The following is a 24,757-nucleotide window of genomic DNA, read 5'->3' on the forward strand; positions in this document are numbered from 1 at the left end:
ACCTTTTTACATAAAATGACAAATTTATGCAATTTGCCCTTAACCCATGTATAGCTGAATTTCACATAATCTATAGCAGCCCATATTTTCATTTTATTCACATTTTTAACCATAACATTTCTATCATTCACAATTGAATCCCTAATTCTCATTTTTGTCAAAAATCACTTTATAAAACTTGTATATCTATTAACAACAATCAATTATCTAACAAGAAACATGAAAATACCCAAGTATTCAACAATGGAATAACTCAAAATCTATAACAGTTTCAAAAAAGAAGGTATGGGCTAGCTAGATTAAGCTGCAACGAGCTCAAAAACGTAAAAATCATTAAAAACGAATAAAAAACCGTACCTTAATCAAAGATTGAAGTTGCCAAAACCATGGAAGCTTAAAAACCCTTATTTTGTTTCTCCAATTCGGTAAGATGACGAATAATTTAACAAGATTTTTTATTTTGTTTTATTATTAATAACTTAATTAACTAAATTACCAATATAACCTTGTTAATGTAATTTAAACATCATTAAAACATTGTCCATGAATGTCCATTTACATTATAAATGGAATAATTACATAATAAGGACTTTCATATTAATAAACCATAGCTATTTAATACCTTTAAACAATAGTACTACACTTTTACGCGTTACGCGATTTAGTCCTTTTTACCAAATTAAGCATTTAAACAGTAAAATTTCTTTACGGAACTTTCAAAAAATAATTCTATCATGCTTTAAACCTTAATAAAATAATTAAATAAGTATTTTGACTTTGGATTTGTGGTCCTGAAACCACTGTTTCGATTTAACTTAAAAATGGGCTGTTAGAAGAGATCTCAGAGTTCTTATCAAGATGTTTAGTTAAAGCTGAACATCAGGTACCTTCTGGTTTTTTACAGTCAATGATGATTCCAGAGTGGAAATAAGAGCGTGTTACGATGGATTTTGTAACATCCTGGTTTAGACCCTAGTCAAAATAGTGATTTTGATACCACAAATACGAGTTAAAAAAATATTTTTAATATTTCCATGTTTAAAGTATGATATTTGATATGTGTGAAAGTTTGGTGTGGAAATTTTATCGATTGTGTGTTTAATTTGATAAAAGGATCTAATCGCAGAAAATGCAAAAGATGTGTTCAATTTGCTAAAGTGCCAAATTACTTTGGTTTATTAAATGTGACATCCTTATTATGTTATTAGACCATTGATATATTAAATGGACATCGTTGGACATCCATTATAAGTTTAAATGTTTATTATATTAAGGCTAAATTGGTAAAATTGCTATTATAATGTTTATAATAAAACATAATCAAATTCAAGCTTTATTTTCACTCATCTTTGCGAAAATACAAAGAAAAAGAAAAGCAAATAAGCTTGCTAGGGTTTGGCACTTTGATTACTTGATTAAGGTACTATTTTGACTTAGTTTTTGATAATTTCTATGTTTTTGTGATCGTTGCTTAGTAATCTTTCAAGCCCATGCCTCAATTTCTGAATTTGATTATGATTTTAAGATGTGCCATTGTTAAGAATGTGAGTTTTATGAAGTTTGATGATAGAAAGTGAAAGATATGTGTTAGATTACTATGTTTCGTATTGGGATTTTTGATGAATTTGATTATTTTGGACTAAATTGTGAAAATGAGAAATTGAGGGGCTAAAATGTGAAATAAATGAAATATGTGGGCTTATATGAGCTAAAGGAAAATTATGTTAGGCATAAGTGAAAATAAATTATGTGTATTTTGTGATTTCATGAATTAGGGACTAAAGTGTTAAAATGTTAAAATATGAGGGCTAATTTATAAAATTCCCTAAATATGTGTATATGGATTGATTTGAATGAATGTGAGATTGAATAAGTCAAATTTAAATTTATATAGATCAAGAACTAAAGAAAATAGAATTAGATCGGGGAAAGTCGAAAGTCGTTGATTTCGTGTAAGAGCACGTCTAGGACGTTGGCATCGATTTGACGTTTATGTGTAAGTCCATGTCTGGGACATCGGTATCGAATTTGATTTCGTGTAAGACCCTGTCTGGGATAGTGACATCGATATTTGATTACATGTAAGATCACGTTTGGGACGTTGGCATTTACGAGCTTTCTGAGCTATCCGCGTATCCTATTTAATTTCGTATAGTTCAACGGGCATTCTGAGAAATACGTGATTGAATGGATGAATAACCGATTCAGGTATGTTGATGATATGTGATATAAGTATGAAAAAATATGCTATATGTGCAAATGAATTGGGAATATGTGAAATGTATATGAATTATGTGGTTTGTGATAGTATTTGTCAATGATGGATATGTATTTTGTAATGTTTATATGCTTAAAATGATAAGTTTATTTTTGTATGGCTTACTAAGCTTTTGAAAGCTTACTTCGTATGTGTTTGCATTGTGTTATAGATATCAAAGCTACCAAAAGCTCGGGGATCATCGAGGATCATCACCACACTATCAAACTTTATTTTGGTACCTTTTGAAAATGTGAATATTGAAGTATGGCATGTATAGGCTAGAAGTATTTGAATATGATTTGTGAAGTGTATATCATGCTATATGATATGGCTAGATTAAAGTTGTTATTTGTTTTGATTTTTGGTATATAAGTTATGTTAAGAAATGGTATGTGTTGATGTGCATAAATGGCCTAGTGAAAGATGGTCAATTTGGTAAGTTAGTTATATGAATTAGTTATGGAAATGGCATGATATTGATATGAGTTTGGTATGTAATTTTGGTAGGTTTTGTTTTGGATAATAATGGTGAAATTGGTTGGTGATTATATGACATGAATAATAAATGTTTTGTGATTGAAATTGGTTGAAATTATGGTGCAATTGATGCTTATTTGATGCTTATAGGGAGGACCCAAAATGGGTGGCATATTGGCCTTGTAAATGGTCTATTTTTGCTCACACGGGCAGGGACATAGGCGTGTGTCTCTGCCATATTGCTCGAGATCATTTTGAAATGAGCTTGGGAAGACCACACGGTCGCACACACGGGTGTGTGTCAAGCCATGTAGCTAAGTCAGTTTCGAGAACGGGCTAGACATACGGGCATGTGACTGGCCTTGTAATCCAAGTCAGTAGCCTTCGTAATTTTCACACGGCCTGGCATATGGGCGTGTCTTGTGGTTGTATGGATAAGTCTGTATGTATGCCTGTTTCGCTACAACCTAGACACACGGACGTGTCTAATGCCGTGTAAGGCACACGGCTTGTTCACATGGGCGTGTGACCTTCGTAACTTAAAAAAATTGTTTAGCTTCAAAAGTTTTTTTATGTGTTCAGTTTAGTCCCGAACTCTTCCTAATGCATGTCTATGGTCTCGTTGACCTAAGAAAGGGATTTTATATTGATATTTGACTATGATATGGCGATGTATGACTTTTGATTGTGAAATGATTACGAAATGTTCCGATATGTCCGGTAATGCCTCATAACCCTAGTCCAGTGACGGATATGGGTTAGGGGTGTTACATTTGGTTGGTATCAGAGCTACAATTTAGTCAATTCTAAGACTAATGTAGAGTATGTGAGTCTAGCTATACATGCCATATATATGAATTGCGATAGTGTGATGATTCCTGACAATTAAAATGTGTTTTTATATAGTAAATGGATCCAAACGAGCCGTAGTTGATGATGTTGAAAGTAATGCACCTGCTCCTGCTCAAGGGACAGCGCCATCTGATTCTAGTCCTGCTAGTAGTAGCCACGAGGGAGAGGCTAAGCAAGCCTTTTACCAAATGATGAATGATTGGTTCACTCAGTATATGAGAATTAATCCGGCTGTTCCACAACCTTTGCCCCACTAAATCCTCCACAAGTTCCTGTCATGCCACTAGTTATTCTGATTCAGCTAAATAAGACTCCAGTTGATAAAATTAGAAAAAATGGGGCCGAAGAGTTTCATGCTACTACTAATGATGATGTCGAGAGAGTGGAATTTTAGCTCGAGAATACAATACGAGTGTTCGATGAATTGTCATGTATTCCTGATGAATGTCTTAAATGTGCCATTTCACTTTTGAGAGATATAGCGTATCATTGGTGGAAGACGTTGATATCTGTGGTTCCGAGAGAATGAGTTACCTGAGATTTCTTCCAAGCTAAATTCTGAAAGAAATATATCAGTCAGAGATTCATCAATTAGAAACGCAAAAAGTTTCTTAAGTTAAAATAGGGTCGTATGTCTATTACAGAATACGAGCGAGAATTTGTGAGATTGAGCCAGTATGTATGAGAATGTGTCTTGATCGAAGCAATAATGTGTAAGAGATTTGAAGATGGCTTAAATGAAGATATCCGCTTGTTAGTCAGAATTTTGGAGATAAAAGGGTTTGTTGTGCTTGTTGAACGAGAATGTAAAGCTGAAGAACTCGAGAAAGAGAAAAGAAAAGCCGACTCAGAAGCTAAGAAGGTGTGAAAAAGATCATTGAGTAAGTTATTTCATTCAGAATCTAAGAAATTCCGAGATGATTTTAGCCGTTCAAAGGTTAATGTGCGACATTCAAGTAGAGATCGTACTAGATCACATTCGAGTTTCATAGCTCCAGTTATTTTTGTTGCAAGTGTTGGAAATGTCCGATCCGATCAACCCAAGTGTAGATATTATGGTAAAAGACATCTGGGAAGCTGTAGATTGAATGACTGAGCTTACTTTAGATGTGGATCCTTAGATCACTTTATCTGTGAATGTCCTGAGTCTGTATAGTAAGAGATTGTGCAAAATCTGAGCCGAGTGGCAATACAGCTCGAGGTAGACCGCTTAGAAATAGGGGTAATGTGAATGGAAGCTAGAGGGGAATTAAAGATATGAATGTTAGATCTGAGGCTTGCACACCTGCCAGAGCTTATTATATTTGTGCATGCGAAGAAGCTTCGTCTCCAGATGTTATTACTGGTACTTTCACTCTTTATGATACTTCTGTGATTGCATTAATAGATCCGGGATCAATGCATTCTTATATTTGCATGAACTTAGTGAGCAATAAGACTTTGTCTGTAGAGTCTATTGAATTTGTAATTAGAGTATCGAACCCTTTAGGCTGGTGTGTTTTGGTTGACAAAGTGTGTAAGAATTATCTGTTGATGATTCGATATTCATATTTTTCGGCTGATTTGATGTTATTACCATTTGACGAATTTGATATAATTCTGGGTATGGATTGGTTAACTTTGCATGATACTATTGTAAACTGCAAACGAAAGACTATTGATTTACGATGTCAAAATGATGAGACTATTAGGATTGATTCTAATGATCTGAATGGTTTACCAGCAGTGATTTCTTCGATGTTAGCTCAGAAACATGTGAGAAAGGGTTGTAAAAGCCTACTTTTCTTATGTGATTGATCTGAAAGTGACAGAAAGGAAAATTGAATCAGTGCTTGTTGTCTGTGAATTCCCTGATGTGTTTCCTGAAGAACTTCTGGGATTACCTCTAATTCGAGAAGTTGAGTTTGGCATTGAATTAGTACCGGGGACTACTCTGATTTCGATAGCTCCATATAGAATGGCTCCGATCGAGCTGAAAGAATTAAAGTCTTAGTTACAAGAGTTGACTGCTAGAGCATTTGCAAGACCGAGTTTCTCACCTTGGGGTGCTCCTGTTCTTTTGTGAAAAAGAAAGATGGTACGATGAAAATGTGCATTGATTCTCGTCAGTTGAACAAAGTGACTATCAATAATAAATATCCTCTGCCCAGAATTGACGATTTGTTTAATCAAGTGAAAGGAGATACCGTGTTTTCAAAGATAGATATCAGATCGGGTTATTATCAGTTGAGAGTAAAAGATCCAGACATTTCAAAAACTACATTCAGAATGAGGTACAGACACTATGAGTTTTTAGTTATGCCTTTCAGATTAATGAATGCACCTACTATTTTTATGAATTTGATGAACAGAATTTTCAGACCGTATTTAGATTGATTTGTTTACATATTCATTGATGACATATTGATATATTCACGTGATGAAACCGAACATACAGAGCATTTGAGAATAGTGTTACAGACTTTGTGTAATAAGCAGTTATTTGCGATGTTCAGTAAATGTGAATTCTGGTTACGCGAAGTTGATTTTCTGGGACATACTATGTCAGCATCAGGTATCCGAGTTGATTTGAGCAAAATTTTAGCTATTTTAGATTGGAAGCCTTCGAGAAATGTTTCTGAAGTCTGTAGTTTTCTGGGACTTGCCGGTTATTATAAACGATTTGTGAAAGGCTTTTTTATGATTGCTACTCCATTGACAAAGTTGCTTGATACGTGATATTCTTGACAGGTTTTAAACATTTATAATAAATCGTTCTTGAAACTAACTATTATCACGATGAAGGGAAGTGTACCTATCGAACAGTAGTATAGCTTTAGCAAGACCGGATTATCGAACCCAAAGGAACTAAAAGTACTAGTATCAACTTTCTTTTTATTATCTAGCCTAAAAGAATAAAAGGGTTTTGTTTATCTAAATAATTAATTAAACTAAGAAGTCACAGAAAAGAAATTTGGGGAAAATACTTTTTGGAAAACTCAATTGATTGAGATAATACCTAAGAAAAAATCCACCTAGATTTCACTTGTTATTTGACTCTGAATCAGATGATTTATTCATTCAACTTGTTTCGTAGAGATCCCTAAGTTATACTATTATCTCTCTCGAGACTAACAACGTCTAACCCTAGATTGAATAATTGAAATCTCTTTCTAATTAATGCCCTAGGGTTGCATTAACTCGAAATATGGATCCTCTTATTAGGTTTTAACCTAATCTAGCAAAATCTTGTCACCCTATCTTTAGGCGCGCAACCAACTCCGCTTAATTATGACAAATTTACTCTTAGACAGGGTCTATTCCTCCTCTGAATAAGAGCTTAACTTGAATCAATATCCTGGAATATCAAAACAAGAATTAAGAACACATAATTAAGAACAAGTCAAATACTTATCATACAATTCAGATAATAATAAAAAGATCTGTCTTAGGTTTCATTCCCCTTTGGTATTTAGGGGTTTTAGTTCATACTAATGAAAGGCCACATCTAAAAAGTATAAAGATAACAAAACATAAGAAAACCCAAAACTCCTGAAGGAACTTGAAGGGAGATCTCTAGTCTTGATGATGAATCTGGCTCTTGAGATGGATCAATCGACTTCCCTTGAGTAATTCCTTACTTCCTACTCTGCATCCCCACTCTTCTCCTCTTCTAGGGTGTATTTATAGGCTTTGGAATGCCTAAGAGCCCTCAAAAGTGGACTTTTTCGAATAGGACTCTGCTTGGGCTTGACAGGGACACGCTCGTGTGACACACCCATGTACAATTACTTCAGGGCGTGGTCAAGCCTGTTGCATAGGCACGGGCGTGTAGTCTACCCGTGTGAGTTGTGCTTCGATTCTGCCAAATTGACACGGCCATGTGGTCTGCCCATATGAGGAAGTCCAGGCCGTGTTGATTTCGTACGTTGGCCTATTTTCTCCATTTTTAGCCCGTTTCTCGTTCCTTTCACTCTCCTATGCTCACCTAAGTATAAAACATGAAATCAAGGCATTAGGAGCATCGAATTCACCAAATTTAAGGATAAATCATCCATAAAATGTGCTAAGCATGGGATAGAAATATGTATGAATTACGGTTTATCAAATACCCCCACTCTTAAGCATTTGCTTGTCCTCAAGCAAAATCCTCAACTCATAATCAAAATAAATTCTTCTCAACTTATAATTCTTATCAATAATATCTCAAACTAATCCATAGGTACTCATACATTGAAAATTCAACTGAAAGAACATCAAAGTTTCAAACATTCCAAATTGAGCATTTTATCATGAAAACATAGGTGTCTCCCCTCATCTAAGTAATTACCTTTGATTCAAAATATCACAGAGTTTCACATCCTCACTAAAGATTCACTCAAATCACTTGAGGTGTTTAAGGACAATAAATGAAGCACTCAATAGTCAATAATGAAAAGTCATTACCATAGGCCTGTATGAAAATCAAATCTCCACCACTATAAATTGAGATGAAACATCAATCAAAACGTCTTTAGAGGGTTGTAACGTGGCTTTGGTTAGAGGGTGTGGTCACAAACTGAAAGAAAGGGTTAGAATCCAGATTGAATTGAAAAATTTCCTAACTAGAAAAATGACTAGTCATCAATTACGTACAACAGAGCTTTTTCTCAGAATATGGAATTCTACTTTTTTAGCTCAGAAGATCACTACTACAAATATGTTTACATGTATTATATATATATATTTTAAGAACAAGTCAAATTACAAAATAGAATAAAACATAGCTAAGCAACTATTCCAACTCAAATCTCGACAAAAAATATCAAATTAATTTAGGGGATTTCAACAATAATGAGTTATGGGTTAATATTGAGGGTAAATCAATGAATAGGTTGTTAGCTCAAGGGGGTTCACAAAGGGTTAATTGTGAAGGTAGGCTTTTATGGAGTGAGTGGGTTAGACCTAAGTGCCTTTATCATTTTGACATATCAAATCAAATGGTGTGGTCTTGACATGGATAATCAAGCAAGTTCTAGAATAACAATTCAATACTGATGCACTCATAATGAAATGAGCATGAAAGAAATAATAGATGCTCTAAAGGCTCAATATCTCACAAAAAATTATGGCTTTTTGATGTTTAAACTTGTGAATTCCAACTCAAAATAATACCTAAACTTGGGGAAACAACCTAAAAGTTTTTAATTCTTCAAAAATCAACTTATCATTTTTGATTCCCAAATGTCTTAAAGTTTAAACAATCAATGCATAAATGCCTATGTTTTAATTCAAGATATATCAATAAACATTATAGACTAATTGAAATTCATTCTAATAATGATATGAGAAGATCGCATGAGAATAAAATAAAATTCAGGGATTTTTCTGATATAAAAGACCCTCCACACTTAAGATGTACATTGACCTCAATGTACAAAGGTAGATATATTGAAAAAGATAGATTTATAATCATAAGATAGGGAGAGAAGTGAAACTTCCTGAATTTCCTTGAACTGGAGTTTTGGAGAATAATCGGCGTGAGAGTGGAGGAAGATACTCCGGTGGTGGTAGAGGTTCATTAGTCCATAAGTCCTTTCCCGGTGGAGTTTTTAGTTCCTATGCGACGATGAGCTTTGGAGCTCTTTATAACTGTGACAGAATCAGGACTATAAGGAAGCATAATTACTTACAATGAAATAGCTGGAATTGAAAATTGTCAAAACTCAAGATAAAATAGTATAATCAGGAAATAAAAATTAATTTCAAAATATAAAGATAAAGCTAAGATAGATAATAGGTGTTTATAGGGAAATTGGGGCACACGGCCGTGGGGCATGCCCGTGTGCCTTCGTTTCAGCTCGTGCATTTTGTGGTTTTCGAAATTGGGTGCATCGGTGCTCTTGGTCATGTTGTACGACTGTGTCAATCTTCGTTAGCTTCTCCCATGCCCGTGTATGTAGGCCCATGCCTGTGTTAATCTGACAGGTTCGACCACAGGTTCTAGACACGGGCGTGGCGAATGCCTGTGCTATTTTCTCAGGTCAACCACGGTTGTTTTGGAAAATTTGCCCAAGGTCCTAACGCACAGCCGTGGCGACTTATCGCATCCCATGTTGGGGAAAATTTCGCCCTGTTTTCACACGGCCTAAGGCACGCCCGTGTGCCTGGCGTGTGTGTTTTAGAAAGCCTGCATTCCATGAGTCGGTTAGTATGTTAGATGTTAAAACTAAAATTTAAAGAAATTAATATTGTTAGTGCTCGGATTGCCTCTCGAGAAGCGCTTATTTATAGTCTAAGCTCGACTTACCTTTCTGGTGAATGGTCATGGTGGTTCGAGGAGTTTATACTCCTCATTCCTGCTATGAATCCCATCAAAATAAGGTTTTAGGAAGGTATTGTTTACCTTAAAGGTGCCGAATTTGGGATGACTTACCTTGACTGTACCAAATGGGAAAATGCTAAGTACCATAAGAGGAATTTCTTCATTCGATTTGGTAGTGTCAATGTGAGGATCTGCGGCATCAAATGAAACTTTATCTCCAACTTTAAGTTGATTTGGTGAGGCATTGAGGTCGTTCTGGCGTAGTTTTGGTTTATCGTGTTTTCTCGGTTTAAATGTCAGCCATTCATCTAACCCATCAATTCGTAACCTTTGTTCTTCATGGGTAGATTCTTTATTGTGGATTGAGCATGGCTCATGTGTGTCCTTCAAACTTATTTCTTGCAAAATAGGTTGCACTATATGATCAGTCTTAGTAGAACAATTTGTACAATCACCTTCAATTTTCAATGTGTTGTTCAGGTTACGAGCTTGAAGGGTGATTGTTTCGTCTCCTACACGAAGTGTGAGTTCACCTGTGCCAACGTTAATAATTGTTCTAGCAGTTGCTAAAAAGGGCCTTCCCAAAATTAAAGGAACGTTACTATCCTCTTCTATATCTAAAACAACAAAATCAATTGGGAATATAAATTTGTCAATTTTAACGACTATGTCTTCAATAATACCCCTAGGAAATCTGACAGTTTTATCTGCTAATTGAATGCTCATCCTAGTTTGTTTGGGTTTCCCTAGACCTAGTTGTTTAAACAATTTGTAAGGCATAACATTGATACTAGCCCCTAGATCAGCCAATGCATGATTAACATTTAAACTACCAATTAAACAAGGAATAGTAAAACTCCCTGGATCTTTTAGTTTGTTGGGTAGCTTATTCTGAAGAATGGCTGAGCAAATCGCGTTTAGCTCCACATGCGACCTTTCATCTAACTTTCATTTATTTGCTAGAAGTTCCTTTAAAAATTTGACTACGTTTGGCATCTGCGAAAATGCTTCAATAAACGGTAAGTTAATATGTATTTTCTTTAAAAGTTTAAGGAATTTACCAAATTGTTCATCTGAGCGGTCTTTCCTTGTCGCATTGGGGTATAGCACTCGAGGTTTATATTCTGGACTTACCGATTTTTGTTCGTTTTGGCCTACCTCATTCTTACCTTCTCTTACCACCAGTTCTGGCCTTGGTTTTACCACTAGCCCTTCCTCATCTTGAATGACAATTGCGTTAAGTTGCTCCCTTGGGTTAGATTCAGTGTTTCTTGGCAGGCTACCTTGTGGTCATTTAGAAATCAACTTGGCGAGCTATCCAATCTAAGTTTCGAGCCCCCGAATTAGGGCCTAATCGGAATAGTAGTTTCATGACCAAAAATATGAGATATAAATAATTATTTTATGATTATTTTGAGGTCTATGATATGATTGCATGATTGTGTGAAAATTTCGTGAAGAAATTCTATGCATAAAGTGCTTAATTTGAAGTTAGGGACTAAATTGAATAAGTTGCAAAACTTGCATTCTAGAAATTTCTAGTATGAAATTGCTTTGAAATATTAATTAGGAGGTCTTAAATAGAAATTTGACCAATTTCTAAGTTTATGGACAAAAATTGGACATGGATGAAATTTTTGGAAAGTTTAGTAAAAAGGGCATTTTGGTCATTTAGGGGTAAAATGAATTAAAATACAAAATTAAAAGCCAATTTTGCTCATCTTCTTCACCATGGATGTGTATACCAAGGGAGAATCCATGGCTAGGGTTTTCAAGCTTTCCAAGCTCAATAGTAAGTCCGTTCTAGCCCCATTTTTCAAGTTCTTTACGTTTTTGGAATCCCGGTAACTTGATTAAGCTTATGCTAGCAATAATTCAACCTAGGGTTCGTATTTGGAAAAATACCCATAGGTGAAATTTGTGTATTTTGGTGTTTTATGGTAGAATATGAGGTTTTAAATTATGTTAGAAAACTTGTGCTACTGGGTTTTAAGTGAAAACGAGTAAAAGGGCTTAATCGGTAAAAATACCTAATAGTCATAAATGCATGTTAGAGTGAGAATTTGATGTTGTCATAGAAGGGAAAAATGATCAGCATGTCATAAAACATAAGAATAAGGGATGAATTTTAATTCCCGAGCCTAGGGGCAAAAGTGTAATTATGCAAAAGTTTAGAGGCAAAATGGTAATTTTTCCAAAGTTTGTATTAAAGGCTGTTTTGATGAATGTATGTATTAAATAAATTAATTTGGTATTATAGATCAAGAGAAACGATATTCAAGTCGTGATCGAGGGAAAAACAAAGTTTACAAGGTAATATTTTGTATCGAGGTAAGTTCGTATGATAATAATAATGCAATGTTATGTTTGAATTATATTTCTTACTATTATTGCATATATTGTATGATTTAATATATTGGAAAAGTTGATGGAATGGTGTTTATGATGTGGAAATATGACATGAAAGAATGTTACATGAAATGCAAGAAAATGATGATACATGTCAAGTAATATATGAAATATGTGATTTATGTTATGTAATTCTTAAAAGCTGATTTGCTATTTGAGTTGTGTCTTATTATACTATGAATGGACAATTGGTACTATGGATAGTGAGATCGACATTTCGAGTAAATTTGTATATAAATAATCTATCGATTCTTTTTATGTTAATATATTTTGATATCATATGAAATGTGGCTGCCTATCAAATGGTTATTTGATGTAAATTATGAATTTAAATTGATTATGGACAATTTAGTAAAATGTTGAAAAGTGAGGAATTTCCCGGTTGAACCTTCGACATAGAAACGATACAAATGAACTATTGTGAGGTCACGTGTGTAGTACTAAGTGCAGGTTACTACGTGTACCGGATAATTGGTCGCATGTGTAGTACTAAGTGCGAGCTACTATGCGTGCAGCTGTGATCACGTGTGTAGTACTAAGTGCGGGCTACTACGTGTACCGCAGTTGTTGGTCGCATGTGTAATCTTGAGTGCGAGCTACTATCGTGCACGATAACTTTGATCACGTGTGTAGTACTAAGTGCAGGCTACTACGTGTATCAGATGGTTAGGTCACGTGTGTAGTACTAAGTGTAGGGTACGACGTGTACCAGATAATTGGTCGCATGTGTAGTACTAAGTGCAGGCTACTATGCATACCAGATAGCTTCGGCTACAAGTGTGGAAATGAGAAAATGTGCAGGCAATTGTGTATATGTTATTATTCCGATGAGTTCAACGGGAAATCGATTAAATGAAAATACATGTGAAAGTGATTATGTGATGAACAAGTGCAAGTATATGTTTATTTGAATTTATGAGCAATATGCTTGATATTTGAGCGAACCTCGGTAAAATGGAATGGATTAAGTGAATTGTGTAAAAGTGAACTTTAGTAGTAAAGTAGTGTTGGATAGTAGCAGTTGTGTGATTTTAAAAATTTACCAAAAATCGTGGAAGTTGAATAAAAATGCAAATGATATATGAAAGTAAAGCTCAATGAGTCTATTTTCACATAAAAGAAACAGGGGAAGCAAAATAATTCTATATTGTGTGATATTTGAATTCTTGTGAAATAGAGTTTGGATGAATTCGAGATCCCCTGCTCTGACTTTAGAAATTCACCATAAATTGTACAAAAATTATTAAGAGTCATACCTTATGTTCATGGATTCCTTATTGAGTCTATTTTTAAGGGAAAGAAACATCATGGTTGTTGGAATTCTGTACAGGGATAAATTTGGTTCGTAGTGCAAAAGGGTCAGATTAGTCATACCCTGAAACAGGGGAGACTTTAACTAATAAACTATACTAAATGGCCCAACCAATAATTCTAGAAAAAAATTATTAAGTAGAAATATGAGTCTAGTTTCAGAAAAAATTTACGGAATTGGATTTTGAGTTTTGTACCTCGAGATATGATTTTTTTTACACTGGGACTCCAGAAAACAGCCTGTCCTGAACATGTGTAATTGTACAATTATAGTGTTTTATCTTGAAAAGCATGGTAGTAATTGCTTATTATTTTCATATGAACATACTAAGCGTAAAGCTTACCCATCCTCTCCATTTCTTTAGTATTGGCAGGTCGGCTCGGGGTTGGAGATCGTCGGAGGCAAAATCACACTATCAAACTATCATTTTTGGGAGAATTAATTTAAATATTAGAAATATCAAGTGAGTGGCATGTATAGGAACTTGGTTTGTGATATGTAATTTTCATTATGATTTTGACCATACGTATCAGTCTGAATTGAGTTATCGTATATGATCATGAGATGTAGTCCTTATCTATTATGGTTTATAAGTTTAATTAATCGTGCCATGTCCTATGTTTTGATGTGATGATATAGTTAGCTTTGTTTGTTATGCATGTGTTCGAAAAGTTTTGAATTAAATGAAATTTTATGGCCTGGTTTTCGTCTATGTGTATTGTTAAGTCTGGTAATGCCTCGTACTCTGTTCCGGCCTTGGATACGGGTAAGGGGTGTTACACCCTGGATTGATGCTTGTTGATTTTTGAGTGCCGTCTCGGTATTCTAAAAATGAGTCTCTGACACCGAGATGAATTTGGTTAGCATCTCCTCAAGGTTCGGCTTTTTCTCCTACTGGTATGGTGGTTGCTGAAAGCTTGCAGGGGATGGTGGTTTCTGATTTCCTTGGCCTCCCCATGAAAAATTTGGGTGATTCCTCCAACCTGCATTGTAAGTATTACTATAAGGATTGTTTTGAGATCGAGGATTATTACCCATGTAATTTAACTGCTCGTTCTCAGTGTTGTGGCCATAAGGTGGGTATTCTAAATTGCTCGATCCACCTCCATTTGCTTCGCTCTACATTACTGGGTGAACCTGTGAAGAACTAAGAAAACCATCAATTTTCTAATTCAAGAGTTCTACCTGATTAGAAAGCATGGTGACCGACTCGATGTTGTAAACACCGGCTGTTTTCGTTGTCTTTGTACTCATGACTTGCCATTGATAGTTATTCAGTGACATCTATTATTGATGGTTCTGCCAGCAGCTGCATCAACCATTTGTTGAGTCGAAGGATTCAGGCCATTATGAAAAGTTTGAACCTGTAGCCAGAGTGGTAACCCATGGTAAGGGCATCTTTGAAAAAGGTCCTTATATCTCTCCCATGCATCGTAGTGATTCTAAATCCATCTGCACAAAAGAGGAGATATCATTACTTAATTTAGCCATTTTAGCCGGCGGAAAATATTTTAATAAGAACTTTTCGGTCATTTGTTCCCAAGTAGTGATTGACCCTCGCGGTAACGAATTCAACCACTGTTTAGCTTTGTTTCTCAATGAAAAAGGGAATAACCAAAGGCGAATGGCGTCATCAGAAACGCCATTAATTTTAAATGTATCACATAGTTCTAAAAAGTTTACTAAGTGAGCATTGGGATCTTCGTCCTGTAAACCATCAAACTGAACAAATTGTTGTATCATTTGAATTGTGTTAGGTTTCAGTTCAAAAGTATTTACAGCTACAGCAGGTCTAACCATGCTCGATTCAGTTCCTGTTAAATAAGGTTTAGGATAATCATACATAGTGCGCGGAGCAGGATTTTGATTAATAGCAATCGCAAGAGGTAGCGAATTTTCTTGATTTTCAGCCATCTCCTCGGTGGTGGTTGAAGTATCTTCCTCTTGCTCTTCTGTGTAACGTAAGCTTCGCCTTATTTCTATTTGGTTTCTATGAACTGTGCGATCGATCTCACTATCAAAAAGTAATGGTCTTGACGGGTTTCTCCTGGTCATAAACTAGAAAAACCTGTCAAAAGAAAATAAATTAAGAATTAGAAAAGAAAAATTTAAGTTGCAATAAAAGTAAAATGGCTAAAGTAATAAAAATTGAGTGTTCTTAATATCTTAGTTCCCCGGCAACGGCACCAAAAACTTGATACGTGATATTCGTGACAGGTTTTAAATATTTATAATGAATCGTTCTTAAAACTAACTATTATCACGATGAAGGCAAGTGTACCTATCAAACAGTAGTATAGCTTTAGCAAGACGGGATTATCGAACCCAAAGGAACTAAAAGTACTAGTATCAACTATCTTTTTATTATCTAGCCTAAAAAAATAAATGGGTTTTGTTTATCTAACTAATTAATTAAACTAAGAAATCAGAGAGAAGAAATTTGGGGAAAATACTTTTTGGAAAACTCGATTGATTGAGATTATACCTAAGGAAAAATCCACCTAGACTTCACTTGTTATTTGACTCTGAATTGGACGATTTATTCATTCAACTTGTTCCATAGAGATCCCTAAGTTATATTATTATCTCTCTCGAGACTAAAAATGTCTAACCTTAGATTGAATAATTGAAATCTCTTTCTAATTAACGCCCTAGGGTTGCATTAACTCGATCTATGGATCCCCTTATTAGGTTTCACCCTAATTCGACAAAATCTTGTCACCCTATCTCTAGGCGTGCAACCAACTCCGCTTAATTATGACAAATTTACTCTTAAACAGGGTCTATTCCTCCTCTAAATAAGAGCTTAACTTGAATCAATATCCTGGAATAACAAAACAAGAATTAAGAACACATAATTAAGAACAAGTCAAATATTTATCATACAATTCAGATAATAATAACAAGATCCATCTTAGGTTTCATTCCTCTTCGATATTTAGGGGTTTTAGTTCATACTAATGAAAGATCACATCTCAAAAGTATAAAAATAACAAAACATAAGAAAACCCAAAACTCCTGAAGGAACTTGAAGGGAGATCTCCGTTCTTGATGATGAATCTGACTCTTGAGATGGATCAATCGGCTTCCCTTGAGTAATTCCTTGCTTCCTACTCTGCGTCCCCCCTTCTATCCTCTTCTAGGGTGTATTTATAGGCTTTGGAATGCCTAAGAGCCCTCAAAAGTGGCCTTTCTTGAATAGGACTCTGCTTGGGCTCGACGCCTGTTAAATAGGCACGGGCGTGTGGTCTACCCGTGTGAGTCTTGCTTCGATTTTTTCAAATTGACAGGGTCGTGTGGTCTGCCCGTGTGAGGAAGTCCAGGCCATGTTAATTTCGTACGTTGGCCCATTTTCTTTGTTTTTAGCCTGTTTCTCGTTCCTTTCACTCTCCTATGCTCACTTAAGTATAAAACATGAAATTAAGGCATTAGGAGAATTGAATTCACCAAATTTAAGGATAAATAATCCATAAAATGTGCTAAGCATGGGATAGAAATATGTATGAATTACGGTTTATCATTGCTTCAGAAAGATGTGAATGTTGAATGGCCCGAAAAGTGTTAGAAAAGCTTTGATCAGTTGAAAGTTCTATTAACCGAAGCTCCGGTACCAGTTCAACCAGAGTCCACTAAAGAATTTGTCATTTATAGTGATACTTCGATGAATAGTTTAGGTTGTGTTCTGATGCAAGAAGGCAAAGTTATTGCCTATGCTTCGAGATAGTTAAAGCCACATAAAAAGAATTATCTGACGCACGACCTTGAGTTAGCCACAATTGTGTTCACTTTGAAGATTTGGCGTCACTATCTATTTGGTTAAAAATGTCATATTTATTCTGACCATAAAAGTTTGAAATATCTGATGACTCAGAAAGATTTGAACCTGAGATATTGAAGATGGCTAGAACTGCTAAAAAATTACAAGCTTGTTATTGATTATCATCCGGGAAAAGCAAATGTTATTGCTGATGCATTGAGTCAGAAATCATTGTTTGCATTGCATGCGATGAATACTCATTTAGTTCTGTCCAATGATGGTTCAACTTTAGCTGAATTGAAAGCAAGACCGTTATTTTTATAGTAGATTATTGATGCTCAAAAAGTTGATAATGAAATAATAGCAAAACGATCTCAGTGTGATTTGGATTCTAATTCTGAATATCAAATTGATAATGACGATTGTTTGAGATTTTGAGGTCGGATTTGTGTTCCTTAAAATTCAAAAGTAATTCATATGATTTTGAACGATGCTCACAATAGTTGCTTATCTGTATATCCAGGTAGTACAGAAATGTATAATGATCTGAAACATCATTACTGGTGGTCTGGAATGAAAAGAGATATCTCTGACTTTGTTTCGAAATGTTTGATCTGTCAGCAAGTTAAAGCTGAACATCAGGTGTCATATGGTTTGTTACAACCGATTATGATTCCAAAATGGAAATGGGATAGAATAATGATGGATTTTGTAATCCCCAAATTTTATGTTTCGGCTTTTGTGATTAATTGACACAATTGTGTATCTGCTTCAGTGGTTAAGTTTTCTAGGTGTGTGTGAGAGGTCCTGAGTTCAAACCTTAGCTTGGGAAAAAATTTGGTTTTTATATGTATGAAGCCTTGTCTTGGGTTATAGGGCTAAAAAGTAATTGGTTGGAAAAGCTTACAAGAATGGGCCTGCTGGTCTGGTGGATAAGGGGAGTGTACATGTGAGAGAGGTATTGGGTTCGAGTCTGAATGAAGGCATTATTTTTGCTACTAATGTCGTGGGAGTATTTGAGTTGGCTTGGGATACTAAGGGTTTGCAACAGCTGGGGTTTAGTGGGAGCAAAACAAGGGATTTGGGAGTAACCCAAATCATTCAACTCTCTCACCCTGCTGAATTTTCCCTGCAAATTTCCCCTCTCTATATTTTCTCTATTTTCTTTTTCTTTCCAGCTGAAAATCCGTTGTTGCTGCCGATTTTTGGCTTTATTTTCATATTAGTTTTTGGTCCTTTTTTGTTGTCGTTACTTATCTCTGCGTTTGGTGCAAATTCGATAAGTGTGAGGTGTTTTTTGTCTCGTTTTTATGTTTGTTGAGTGGTTAAGAGACTCTTTTCTATTTAGGAGACAATCTAGGCGCTATGGATTGTGATAAATCGTAATTTATACATATTTTTATCCCATGCTTAGAATATTTTTGGATGAATTATCGTTAGATTTGGTGAATTCGATGCTCCTAATCCTTTAATTTCATGTTTTATACTTAAGAGAGCATAGGAGAGTAAAAAGAGAGAGAAACGGGCCAAAAACGGAGAAAATGGGTCAACATGGGAAATCAACACGGCCTGGACTCCCTCACACGGGTAGTTCACACGCCCGTGTCCATTCAACAGACTCGAACACGGTTTGAAGCAATCGCACACGGGCGTGTCCCTGTCGAGCCCAAGTCTAGTCCTATTCAGAAATGGCCACTCTTAAGGGTTTAGAAGCATTCTAAAGCCTATATTAACACCTCAGGAGGTACCAAAAAGAGACACATGAAGTAGGAGGTAAGAAATTACTCGAGGAAAGCTGATTGATCCATCTCAAAAGCCGAATTCACCTTCAAGACTGAAGATCTCCCTTTAATTCCCTTCAAGAGTTCTTTATGTTTTGTTATCATTATTCTTTTGAGATGTTTTCTTTCATATATATGAACTAAACCCCTAAATACCTAAGGGGAATGAAACCTAAGACGGATCTTGTTATTATTATCTGAATTATATGATAAATATTTGACTTGTTCTTAATTATGAGTTCTTAATTCTTGCTTTAATATTCCAGGATATTAATTCAAGTATTGATGTGCTTATTCAGAGGAGCAAAAGTCCCTGTCTAAGAGTAGATCTAGCATAATTGAGTAGAGTTGATTGCACGCCTAGAGATAGGGTGACAAGATTTTGCCGGATTAGGGTGAAACCTAATAAGGGAATCTATAGATCGAGTTAATGCAACACTAGGGAGTTAATTAGAAAGAGATTTCAATTAATCAACCTAGGGTTAGATGTTGTTAGTCTCGAGAGAGATAATAATATAACTTAGGGATTTCTACGGATCAAGTCAAGTGAATAAATCGTCTAGTTCAGAGTCAATAACAAGTGAAGTCTAGGTGGATTTTTCCCTTAGGTACTGTCCAAATCATTCAGTTTTCCCAAAAGTTATTTCTCCGATTTACTTTCTGTACATTCTTAGTTTAGTAATTAGTTTAGATAAAACAAACCCCTTTATTTTTAGGCTAGATAATAAAAAGACAGTTACTACTAGTACTTTTAGTTCCTTTAGGTTCAACATCCCAGTCTTGCCATAAGCTATACTATTGTTCGATAAGGTGCGTTTGCCTTCATTGTTATAATAGTTAGTTTCCAAGAATGGACATTCATAAATTATAAAACTTATCACGATTCACAACACGATCAAGTTTGTGGCGCTGTTGCCGGGGATCTAAGATTTTAGGAACACTCGATTTTTATTACTTTAGCCATTTTACTTTTATTGCAATTTAAATTTTTATTTTCTTTTCTAATTTTTTTTATTCGCTTCTAGCAGGTTTTTATAGTGCATGACTAGAAGAAACCCGTCAGGACCATTACTTTTTGACAGTGAGATTGATCGCATAGCTCGCAAAAACCAAAGAGAAAAAAGGCGAAGCCTAAGATACACAGAGGAAGAACAAGAGGACGATATTACCACCACAACCGAGGAGATGGCTGAAAACCAGGAAAACCCGCTACCTCTTATGATAGCTGCTGATCCAGTAAATCAGAATCCTGCTCCACGTACTATGTATGATTATTCTAAACCCACTTTAACAGGAGCTGAGTCAAGTATAGTTAGGCTTGCTGTTGCTACAAATAATTTTGAACTGAAACCTAACACAATTCAAATGATCCAACAGTTTGTTCAGTTTGATGGTTTGCAGGACGAAGACCCAAACGCTCATTTGGTGAATTTTTTAGAGTTTTACGATACTTTTAAAATTAATGGCGTTTCTGTTGATACCATTCACCTTCGGTTGTTTCCCTTTTCATTGAGGAACAAAGCTAAACAGTGGTTGAACTCGTTACCACGAGGGTCAATCACTACTTAGGAACAAATGACTGAAAAATTTTTACTTAAATATTTTCTGCCAGCTAAAATGGCTAAGTTGAGGAATAATATCTCTTCTTTTGTGCAGATGGATATAGAGACACTCTATGATGCATGGGAGAGATACAAGCACCTATTGAGAATGTGCCCTCACCATGGGTTACCTTTATGGTTGCAGGTTCAAACATTTTATAATGGCGTGAACCCCTCAACAAGGCAACTTATCGACACAGCTGCTGGTGGGACTATCAATAACAAAATAGCTGAAGTGGCTTACGAATTTATTGAAGAGATGTCACTGAATAACTATCAGTGGCAAGTCATGAGAACAAAGCTGACGAAAGCAACCGGTGTTTTCAGCCTCGATGCGGTTACTATGCTATCTAACCAGGTAGAACTCTTAAATAAAAAGATTGATGATTTGTGTGGTTCTACTTAGGTTCAACCAGTGATGAGGTGTGATTCAAATGGAGGAGGAACATACACAGAATTTTAGCTCTTCAACCCTAGCATCGAAGAGGAACAAGTCCAATATATTGGTAACAATAATTCTAGACCTCAAAATAACCCATATAATAATACTTATAATGCAGGTTGGAGGAACCATCCTAATTTCTCGTGGGGTGGTCAAGGAAATCAAAAGCCACAACATCCTCCAGGTTTTCAACAACCGTCTTACCAACAGGAAAAGAAGCCGAACCTTAAGGAGATGGTAACAAAGTTTATCTCAGTGTCAGAAATTCACTTTCAGAATACAGAAACAACACTTACGAATCAACAAGCGTCGATCCAAGGGCTCAAAACTCAGATAGGACAGCTCACTAAATTAATTTTCGAACGACCACAAGGTAGCCTGCCAACTAACACTGAATCTAAACTAAGGGAACAGCTCAATGCAATTACCATTCAAGATGAAGAAGGGTTAGTCGAACCTGAACTAGAACCAAGGTAAGGAATTGTGGTAAGTAAAAGCAAAAGTGAGGTAGCCCACAGTGAACAAACACCGGTAAGTAAAGAGTACAAACCTCATGTGCCATACCCCAATGTGACAAGGAAAGACGCACAGACGAACAATTCAGTAAATTCCTTAAATTATTAAAAAAATTACATATTAACTTACCATTTATTGAAGCTCTTTCGCAGATGCCAAACGTAGCCAAATTCTTAAAAGAGCTTTTAACAAATAAGCGGAAGTTGGATGAGGCGTCGCATGTGGAGTTAAATGCAGTTTGCTCAGCCATACTACAGAATAAGCTGGCCAACAAATTAAAAGATCCAGGGAGTTTTACGATTCCTTGTTTAATTGGTAGCTTAAATTTTAATAATGCTTTGGTTGATTTAGGGGCTAGTATAAATGTCATGCCTTATAAAATGTTTAAACAACTAGGTCTTGGGAAACCCAAACAAACTAGGATGAGCATTCAGTTAGCAGACAAAGCAATCAGATTTCCTAGGGGTATTATTGAAGATGTACTCGTTAAAATTGACAAATTCATATTCCCAGTTGATTTTGTTGTTCTAGACATAGAAAAGGATAGTGACATGCCTTTAATTTTAGGAAGGCCCTTTTTAGCAACTGCTAGAACTATAATTGATGTTGGTACAGGTGAACTCACACTTTGTGTGGGTGAGGAAGCAATCACTCTTCAAGCTTGTAATTCAAGTAACACATCAAATATCGAGGGTGATTGTATAAATCGTACTACTAATACTGATCACGTGGTGAAATCTTTTTTGCAGGAAACACGTTCAAAGAGCACACCTGAGCCATGTTCGAGTAACAAAAAAGGACCCATCTATGAAGAACAAAGGCTATAGGTCGAGGAACTAGATGAATGGCGAACACAAAAATCGAGAGCACACGATAGACCAAAACCACACCATGACGAGCTCAATATTTTACCAAATCATCTTAAGGTTAGAGACAAAGTACTATTATATGCAGCAGACCCTCGGATTGCAACCTCTGAACCTAATCGAGAAATCCCTCTTACGGTACTTAGCATTTCCCCATACAGCACAGTCGAGATAATTCATCCCAAATTAGATATGTTCAAGGTAAATTGTACTCATCTAAAACCTTATTTTAATAAAATTGATAGGAAGGATGAGGAGTGTAAACTCCTTGCACCACCATGACCATGCAACTGAGAGGTAAGTTGAGCTTAAACTATAAATAAGCGCTTCTTGGGAGGCAACCCAAGCACTAACGGTGTTAACTTCTTTAAATTTTAGTTTTTAACATTTAATTCACTAACTAAGACACTGAACACAGGCTTTCCAGAACCACATGGCCAGGCACACGGGCGTGCCTTAGGCCATGCCCATACCACGGAAGGCAACACGGCCGTGCGATACGATAGTGTAAAAATAGGGCAAAATTTTTCCCTAAAATGGGAGTCTATAAGTTGCCACGGCCGTGCGACATGGTTGCAGGTAAATCTGTCAAAATAACATGGGTGTACGACACGCCCATTTCTAAAGGCCATGGTTGAAACTGAGAAAACAACACGGGCATGTGACACGCCTGTGCTCGCTACTCGTGGTCAAGACTGACAAAACAACACGGGCATGGACATACATACACGGGCTTGGGAGAAGCGGACGAAGCAGAACACGGCCGTGCGACATGGCCATGTGCATCAACAGCCCAAAGAACATGGGCGTGGGCTAAATTTCAGACGTACCTAAATTTGAAAATCACAATAAACCCCTCACTATTCATCATCCCTTTCCCCAAAAACCCTACCCTAGCCGCCACAACCTCTTCACACACCCTCACTCCCACGCTCGTGGCCAACCGACAGTTCTCCTCGGACGAGTAAATCCTCCCTCCACCAAGAACTATTGCGTTTGTCTATTCTTCCTGTAACATCTTGATTTTGGGCTTAGTCAAAACAATGGTTTCGAGACCACAAATACGATGAGGAAAATTTCATTTTTATTATATTTTTATGGTCTACGATTTCATGGAATGATTTCGTGAAAATTTTGTTCGTAAATTTGGACGTTTGGGCACTCAATTTAGTAAAAACGACTAAATTGTAAAAAGTGCAAAAGTTGAGTTTTACATGTTAGAGGTGTCTAATTGTCATGAAATTTTAAATGGGAGGTCCTTAAATGATAATTAAACCATTTTATAACTTGTTGGACAAAAATGGCCTTGGCTGGGTAAAATTTGAAAGAATAGTAAAAAGGGCATTTTGGTCATTTAGGGGTAAAATGAATTAAAAGACAAATTTTAAACCCCAAATGTGTCCCTTTCTTCTTGCTACAACAGAATGTACCAAGAGTAGCCATGGTTAGGGTTTAGCCAAGCTCCCAAACTTAATAGTAAGTGATTTCGAGCTCCGGTTTTAATGTTCTATGTATTTATGAAATCCCAGTAACATGATCTGCTCATTTCTACCATTATTTTGAGCTAGGATTTATGTTTAAAAATCTAACCATGAATGATTTGCATGTATTTTGATGTTTAATGGTAGAATATGAAGCTTGAAATTGTGTTAAACAACTTTTGGTAAGCGATTTTACGTGAAAACGAGTAAAACAACATAACCGATAAAAATACCTAATGTTCATAAGTATATGTTAAAGTGAGAATTTGATGTTTCCATAGAAGGGAAAAATGATCAGCATGTCATAACACATAAGAAAATAGGAAGAAGTTTAATTTTTGAACCTTGGGGCAAAAGTGCAAATATGTAAAAACTTAGGGGTTAAAATGAAAATTTGTAAAAATATGATTTTTAGACCCATATGAATAGTGTCACTAATTAGTAGGCTAAATGTGATATTATAGATCAAGGAAATCGAGATTTAGGCTTAAATCGGGAAAATACAAGGTTCATTTTGAGTTCACATAGTTTGTCACACGGGCGTGTGCCTTGGTTGCCACGGCTGTGTCTTAAAGTCAGTTTAGTACACGGGCAGGCCACACGGATGTGTGTCATGATCGTGTTTAAAAGTCAGTGTTGCACATGGGTTGAGGACACAGGCGTGTCCCATGCCGCACGGGCATGTTAATTTAGCCACACGGGCATGTGGTACTGTTCAAA

At 35.9% G+C, this 24,757-nt stretch overlaps 2 non-coding genes across 2 annotated transcripts; one reads left to right on the forward strand and one right to left on the reverse strand.

Moving 5' to 3' along the window:
• Positions 1-14,973: 14,973 nt before the first annotated feature.
• On the forward strand, positions 14,974-15,078 carry LOC128296056 (small nucleolar RNA R71). Its single transcript, XR_008286604.1, has one exon. It is a non-coding gene; the product is annotated as a small nucleolar RNA R71 (small nucleolar RNA).
• Positions 15,079-20,754: 5,676 nt separating this feature from the next.
• LOC128295926 (small nucleolar RNA R71) lies at positions 20,755-20,861 on the reverse strand. The gene has a single exon (XR_008286475.1). It is a non-coding gene; the product is annotated as a small nucleolar RNA R71 (small nucleolar RNA).
• Between the last annotated feature and the right edge of the window lie 3,896 nt (positions 20,862-24,757).

The sequence above is a fragment of the Gossypium arboreum genome, chromosome 7 (genome assembly GCF_025698485.1).
Source record: "Gossypium arboreum isolate Shixiya-1 chromosome 7, ASM2569848v2, whole genome shotgun sequence".
NCBI classification, from domain to species: domain Eukaryota; kingdom Viridiplantae; phylum Streptophyta; class Magnoliopsida; order Malvales; family Malvaceae; genus Gossypium; species Gossypium arboreum.